We start from the raw sequence: 8,718 nt of genomic DNA on the forward strand, positions 1-8,718 counted from the left end.
AATATCCAGGATGGAAGGCATTTGAATAATATTGTTGAATCTAATTGGAGATCATTACCAGAAATGGAATGAACAACAATGGAGATAATACCTACCACCCAAAGGAGGTGAGAGGTACTGGGTAGATTCTGGGGAATCCATGACATCCCACTTCTTATGAAGATTGGTAATTTGAAAACCTTACAGCCTATTAGGTAAACCAACTGCTTCTCCCTAAGCTAGAGGTTATGTTAACCAGGCATCCATAAACTCTCTGAAATACACACAAAACTTGTGTATGCTCTTTTCTGTGAAGAGGGCCATACATTCAGTCAGATTCTTGATAGGCCTATGACTCTTTTGATTCCTTAGATTATGTTTTACTGAGCCAAATGAGGCTAAAGGACTTTCTTCAGCCTAAGTATATACATGGACAAAGTTAAAATATTTTCCATGTTTGTATAGTGTTTAAGACTGAGTAAGGATGGGGGAATTCAGGCAATCACATGGATCTTTTTTTTTTTTTTTTTTTGTGGTATGCGGGCCTCCCTCTGCTGTGGCCTCTCCCGTTGTGGAGCACAGGCTCCGGACGCACAGGCTCAGCGGCCATGGCTCACGGGCCCAGCCGCTCCGCGGCATGTGGGATCCTCCCAGACCGGGGCGCGAACCCGGTTCCCCTGCATCGGCAGGCGGACGCGCAACCACTGCGCCACCAGGGAAGCCCCTCACATGGATCTTTTGATGGCTAAAGATCCCTTTTAAACTTAGACCAGATTCCATGCAGAAGGTCCCTGACCTTCATCTTGTCCTTTATTCCTTTAGTAGCTGCCACTACTCTTTTGTTTGTTGAGGTCCATTCTTCTTCTTCTCAAGCCTGGCAATGGAATGGACTATAGTGTCCAGTTTCACCCCTTGCTGCTCTTAAAGATAAGCCCAGGACTTCCCTGGTGGCACAGTGGTTAAGAATCCACCTGCCAATGCAGGGGACACGGGTTCGATCCCTGGTCCGGGAAGATCCCACACTCCACGGAGCAACTAAGCCCATGTGCCACAACTACTGAGCCTGCGCTCTAGAGCCCGCGAGCCACAGCTGCTGAGCCTGTGATCCACAACTACTGAAGCCCGCATGCCTAGAGCCCGTGCTCTGCAACAAGAGAAGCCACTGCAATGAGAAGCCCGTGCACGGCAACTAAGAGTAGCCCCCGCTCACCATAACTAAAGTCCGTGTGCAGCAACGAAGATCCAACACAGCCAAAAAATTTAAAAATAAATAAATTAATTTTTTTAAGAAAGATAAGCCCTGGGACCCTTTTGTTTTAATTTATAGAGTCACTGGTAACCTTTGTAGAAAACCAACTTAACAGTTCTTATAATCCTGGTCCCTGGTCAGTCATTCCCAAACACTTCCAGATGATGACCAGAAGACTGTTAGGTTAATACTTCTGCTTTTATTCCTAAAGGTAGGAGTTCAGAAGCACATGCATGTGTGCACCCACCCACAGAGACACACACAAATGCACGTATATACACACACCCCATTTTGACCCTGCCTTAGAAAACCCTTTTCTCCATGTTGGCTCCTTTTCTCCATGTTGGCAATCTTAGTTATTGCAGAGTGACTGGTGTCTCCTTACTTCAAGGGGCCTCATTTCAGAGGCTCTTCAGGCTGTTCCTGGGCCTTTGTCTGGTTGTAAGAATAGACATGTAGTCAAGTCCAACTCCCCCTCCTCCCATCACCACTCACCTGCTAAGTATACCCCACATATTGACTAATTAAGAACTTACTGAGCTCACAAGCATTATTTATAATTCAGTTTGAATACTATAATTATATGACTAAATTGACAGGGAGCTGAGTACTGATGACTCTTCAGGGAATGGAAGTTTTAAGTGGGGTGAGAAGAAGGAAGCAGGTGTGAATGAGAAGGGAGGATGCTAGGTATTCAGAGAGTAACGATCGAGACCCTAGCTATTACAGGAAAATAGGCAATAATTATAACTAAGTTTTCTACTTTACTATCAGAGAATGATCTTTAAGCATAGAGAGTCTTTTGCTGCTCCTTTAGAAACTGAATGCTCTATTTTCTTCTCTCTTTCTTTGCTTGTAGAGAATTCCTTAAAAAAACTTAAGTAGACTTCCAATAAGATAGCTCATTAAATGACCCTTTGATACATCCCTTCTGCTCCAGATACATTACACGATAGATGAAGTGGAGAGGGATACGGGGGTGAGGGGGGATATATATGTATAGCCAGGTCAAAACAAAACAAGCATTTTCACAGACTGGAAAAATAACAAAACCCACAAAGCTATGATTGAGTTAAGCCATAGACTTAATGGGCTCTAAGTCCAAAAGTAAGCAGAGGTGAACAGGAAGACAGGAAGACAGGTCCTGTGGAGTGTAAAGGACCGGAAGTGCTTCTCAAGATATGGACTAGAGCCAGATTCACAGCTCTAGCTCAAACTAGGGACTTAAGAAAAGAAGCTGAGGGCTTCCCTGGTGGTGCAGTGGTTAAGAATCTGCCTGCCAATGCAGGGGACATGGTTTTGAGCCCTGGTCCAGGAAGATCCTACATACCACGGAGCAACCAAGCCCGTGCGCCACAACTACTGAGCCTGCGCTCTAGAGCTCACGAGCCACAACTACTGAGCCCACACACCACAGCTACTGAAGTCCACCTGCCTAGAGCCCGTGCTCCACAACAAGAGAAGCCACCGCAATGAGAAGGCCGTGCACTGCAATGAAGATTAGCCCCCACTCGCCACAACTAGAGAAAGCCCGCGTGCAGCAACGAAGACCCAACACAGCCAAAAAATAAATAAAATTTAAAAAGAAAAGAAAAGAAAAGAAAAGAAGCTGAACAAAAGCTACTGTCAAGCACTGACTGGGGCTGTAGCTTATTTGGAACCACAGACCAAAAGAGGTAAAAGGACACAAGTACAACCTTGCTCAACCAAGCAGTGCATTGGTTCATTAACTGGGTCAGAACAGAACAGGAAATCTGAAATACCATCTTATGAGACCTGACTCTGGAGTGGGTCCTTTGGCCAAAGTAAGGAAACCCCAAAACTACCAGATGGAATGAGCATAGAAGGAGCGAAAGAAAGAAAAAAGCCAGCAAAATTATTTTGGTACCTGCGAATAGGAATTCCCAACATGTAAAGAAATGTTCATTTCATTTCACTGATTATCTGCTCTAATTTTTGTTAATTTTTTTCATTATATCTACTCTAATTTTTATTAATTTTTTCCTTCGGCTTCCTTTGCATTTAATTTGCCCTTCTTTTTCTAGTTTCCTAAGGTGGAAGCATAGGTTATTGATTTTAGATCTTTTTTCTTTACTAATACATGCATTCAATACTATAAATTTCCCTCAAAGCACTGCTTTCACTGCACCCCACAAATTTTGGCCAGTTGTATTTTCATTTAGTTCAAATTACTTTAAAATTTTTCTTGAAGTTCCTTCTTTGATCCATGTGTTATTTAGAAGTGTGTTATTTAATCTCCAACTGTTTGGGGATTTTCCAGCTATCTTTCTAATGTTGAATTTTAGTTTAATTCCATCATGATCTGAGAGCATACATAGTATAATTTTAATATTTAAAAAATTTTAAGGTGTGTTTCATGGCCCAGAGTGTGGTCCATCTTAGTGAATGTTCCACATGAGCTTAAGAAAAATTCTCCTGCTGTTGGATGAAGTAGTCTAGAGTTGGCAGTTATATCCAGTTGATTGATGGTGTCCTCACTCATGTTCTGCCTGCTAGATCTGTCCATTTCTGAAGAGTGTTGTAGTCTCCAACTATGATAATGGATTAATCTATTTCTTCTTGCAGTTTTATAAGTATCTGCCTCATGTTCTTTTGTTAGGCACATACACATTAAGATTGCTGTGTCTTAAAATATTGACCCTTTTATCATTATGTAACACCCTTCTTTATCCCTTATAACTTTACTTTCTCTAAAGCCTGCTCTTTCTGAACTTAATAAAGCTACACCTGCTTTCATTTGATTAGTGTTAGCATGGTATATTTCTTCGTCCCTTTACCTTTTATCTATGTGTGTCTTTTTATTTAAAGTGGGCTTCTTTTAGATAACATAGAGTTGGGTGCTGCTTTTTTATTCACTCTGAAAATCTCTGTTTTCTAATTGGTATATTTAGACCATTGATGTTTAAATTGATTTTTGATATGACTGGATTAATATCTACAATGTTTGTTACTATTTTCTATTTGTCGCCCTTGTTTATTGTTCCTATCTTTGTCTTCCACTCTATTTTTGTCTTTTTTAGTTCTAATTGAGCATATTATATGATTCCATTTTCTGTCTTTTCATAGCATATTAGTTATACTTCTTGTTTTTTATTACTTTTTTTAGTGGTTGTCCTTGAGTTTGCAAAATCCATTTACAACTAATCCAACTTCCACTTTCAAATAACACTCTACTGCTCACAGGTAGTGCAGGTACCTAATAATAATAAAATAATCCTAACTCCTCTCTACTGTTACTTATATCATTGCTGTCATTAATTTCACTCAAACATAAGCATATGTGTGTATATACACATAAGCCTATATAAGTGATACATTGTTGATGTTATTTTGAACAAACTGTTATCTGCTAGATCAATTAAGAATAAGAAAAATGAAAGTGTTTATTTAACCTTCACTTATTCCTTTTCTTATGCTCTTCCTTTCTTTATATAGATTAAAGTTTCTGACCTGTATCATTTTCCTTCTCTCTGAAGAACTTCATTTAAAATTTCTTGCAAGGCAGGTTTATTGGCAACAAATTCTGTCAATTTTAGTTTGGGAAAGCCCTTATTTCTCCTTCACTTTTTTTTTTTTATATTTATTTTTGGCTGCGTTGGGTCTTCGTTGCTGCGCGAGGGCTTCCTCTAGTTGTGACGAGCGGGGGCTCTTCTTTGTTGCGGTGTGTGGTCTTCTCATTGCAGTGGCTTGTCTTTGTTGTGGAGCACGGGCTCTAGGCACGCAGGCTCAGTAGTTGTGGCTTGTGGGCTCTAGAGCACAGGCTCAGTAGTTGTGGTGCACGGGCTTATTTGCTCCATGGCATGTGGGATTTTCCCAGACCAGGGCTTGAACTCGTGTCCCCTGCATTGGCAGGTGGATTCTTAACCACTGCACCACCAGGGAAGTCCCTCTCCTTCACTTTTGAAGGTAATTTCATAGGCTACAGAATTCTAGGTTAGGGTCTTTTCTCTCTCAACACTTTAAATATTTCACTCCACTCTCTTCTTGCTTGTATGGTTTCTGAGGAGAAGTCAAATGTAATTCTTTTCTTTGCACCTTTATTGGTAAGGTGTCCCCCCCATCCCAGCTTCTTTCAGGATTCTTTATCTTTTTTAAAAAAATATTTAATTTAATTTATTTTATTTTTTGGCCATGCTGAGCCGCATGTGGGGTCTTAGTTCCCCGACCAGGGATTAAACCCATACCCCTTGCATTGGAAGTGTGGAGTCTTAACCACTTGACCAGCAGGGAAGTCCAAGATTCTTTATCTTTGATTTTTTTCAGTTTAAATATCATATGCCTGTAGAGATGTGGATGGACCTAGAGTCTGTTATACAGAGTGAAGTAAGCCAGAAAGAGAAAAACAAACATCGTATATTAACGCATATATGTGGAATCTAGAAAAATGGTACAGATGAACCTATTTGCAGGGCAGGAATAGAGACGTAGACATACGTCTCTATGTGGATGGAGGGCGGGGAGGGGAGAGTGGGACAAATTGGGAGATTAGGATTGACATATATACACTACCATGCGTAAAATAGATAGCTATCAGGAACATGCTATAAAGCACAGGAAGCTCAGCTCCGTGCTCTGTGACAACCTAGATGGGTGTGATGGGGGGCGGGGGGAGATGGGAGGGAGGTCCAAGAGGGAGGGGATATAGGTATACATATAGCTGATTCACTTCATTGTACAAAAGGAACTAACACAACATTGTAAAGAAATTTTACTCCAATAAAAAATAAATTTAAAAAAGAAAGAAAAAAACCCCAAAAATATCATATGCCTAGGGACTTCCCTGGTGGTCCAGTGGTTAAGAATCTGCCTTCCAATGCAGGGAATGCGGGTCAATCCCTGTCGGGGAACTAAAATCCCACATGCCGCAGGGCAAATAAGCCCACGCGCCACAAGGAAAAGATCCTGAGCGCTACAATTAAGCCAAAAATAAATAAATAAATAAACAAATATGATATGCCTAGGTGTAGTGTTTTTTGTTTGTTTTTTGCTTGTTTGTTTTGTTTTTTGGCATTATCCTGCTTTTGATATTCTCTGAGATTCCTGGATCTATGGTTTGGTGTCTGACATCAATTTTGGGGAAATTCTCAGTCTTATTACTTCAAATATTTCTTCTGTTCCTTTCTCGTTCTTCTCCTTCTGAGATCCTGACTTCATGTATGGTACAGCTTTGTAGATGTCCCATAGTTCTTGGATATTCTGTTCCATATTTTCAGTCTTTTTTTCTCTTTGCATTTCTTTTTGGAGGTGTCTATTGATATATTCTCATGTTCAGAGATTATTTCCTCAGCCATGTCCTGTCTACTAATAAGCCCATCAAAGATATTCTCTATTTCTATTACTGTATTTTTAATCTCTAGCATTTCTTTTTAAATTTTTTCTTAGAATTTCCATCTCCCTGCTTATATTGCCCATCTATTCCTGCGTGCTGTCTACTTTACTCATTGGAGACCTTAGCGTATTAATCGTCATTGTTTTAATATCATTGTGTGATAATTCTAACATCCGTGTCATATCTGAGTCTAGTTCTGGTGCTTGCTCTGTCTCTTCAAACTGTGTTTTTTGCCTTTTAGTACAACTTGTGATATTTTCTTGATAGCTGGTCAGGATGTACTGGGTAAAAGGAACTGTGGTAAATAGCCTTTAGAAATGTAGTGATAACATGTTAGGGGAGGGGAAGCATTCTATAGTCCTGTGACTAGGCCTCAGCCCTTTTTTGGCGGGGGCAGAAATAGTTCCCCAAACAGGGATTGAACCCATACCTTCAGCAGTGAAAGCACAGAATCCTGACTGCTGGGCTGCCAGGGAAGTCCCAGGTCTCAGGCTTTGAGTGAACCTCTGCCTCTGGACTATGAGCTTCACAAGTGCTTCTCAGTTCCCCCTTAGGTGCTATAGGACGGCTTGAATGGGCTGGAGTTGGGAATTTTCCTTCCTTCACAGGTTGGAGCAGGCTGGAAGTTCGACACTTCCTTTCCTCCAGGTTGGTTAAGCTCTGATAAAACCCCAACAGCTTAGGCTCTGGTCAAATAGTTTCTCCTCAGAGAAGGCCTTGTTAAGAAGAACAGAATGCTCTGGTATATTTTTAAATGGTTCCTTTTCCCCTCCCCCGGGCCAGAAGTATGGGATTTTTCTCTAATATTCACTGCAAGAACCTGGGCAAGCTGCTGGAGGTAAAATTCACTAAAGTGTGGGTACCTCTCTATGACTGGGTCCCACTGTCCTTTTTTTCTTTCTTTACTCATGGTTAACGATTTATTACAAAGGATATTAAAGGGTAGGAATGAACAGCTAGATGGAAAGATACCCTAAGACGAGGTCGCGAGCACAGGAGTTTCTGTCCCTCGGGAGTTCGGGGTGCACCACCCTCCCAGTATGTGGATATGTTCTTTTTTTTAAATTGACATATAGCTGACTTAAAATATTATATAAATTTCAGATGTACAACATGGTGATTCACAATTTTTAAAGTTTGTAGTTATTATAAAATATTGGCTGTATTCCTTGTGCTGTACAATATATCCTTGTAGCTTATTTATTTTATATCAATACATAATAGTTTGTAAGGGACCTATAGTTTTTAATCTCTCAGTCTTGTTCACACTGAACCTTACGGTGCAGATTTTCCTACGCTGGTACTAATTCCTGCAGAGGTTTCTGCTCTAGTAAGTGGTTTTTTTTTTGTTTTTTTTTTTGGGCTGCGTTGGGTCTTCGTTGCTGCGCGTGGGCTTTCTCTAGTTTCGGTGAGCGGGGGCTACTCTTCGTTGCGGTGCTCAGGCTTCTCATTGCCGTGGCTTCTCTTTTTGCGGACCATGGGCTCTAGGCACACAGGCTTCTGTAGCTGTGGCTCATGGGCTCTAGAGTGCAGGCTCAGTAGTTGTGGCACACAGGCTTAGTTGCTCCGCGGCATGTGGGATCTTCCCGGACCAGGGCTTGAACCCGTGTCCCCTGCAATGGCAGGTAGATTCTTAACCACTGCGCCACCAGGGAAGTCCTCTAGAAAGTTTTGATTCCCTGTATTCGCCTTTCTGCCTCTCCAGTTCTATGGGGTCACAGTTTGCCTTGTGATCTAGAAGAGTTGTTGATTTTCAGTTTGTTTAGCTTTTTACTTGTTGTTACAATGGAGTGACAACTTCCAAGCTCCTTGCATGCCAGACTGGAAACCAGAAGTCCAGTCTTCCTCTTTTCATATTTTTAATTTTCAATCAATCAAGAAACATCACCTAGGGACTTCCCTGGTGGTCCAGTAGTTAAGACTCCATGCTTCCACTGCAGGGGCCACGGGTTCAGTCCCTGGTAGGGGAACGAAGACCCTGCATGCCCTGCAGTGTGGCCAAAAAATAATAAAAATTTTAAAAAAGAAAAAAAGAAACATCACCTAATTGTTATGATGTTCCAAGCACTGTGGTAGATGTAGAGGCTGTGTCCTTGCTGCTGAAGGAAGTTGCAGACCAGAAGGAGATACAGACAAACTG

Source organism: Physeter macrocephalus, chromosome 11 (genome assembly GCF_002837175.3).
Source record: "Physeter macrocephalus isolate SW-GA chromosome 11, ASM283717v5, whole genome shotgun sequence".
In the NCBI taxonomy this organism is placed as follows: Eukaryota; Metazoa; Chordata; class Mammalia; order Artiodactyla; family Physeteridae; genus Physeter; species Physeter macrocephalus.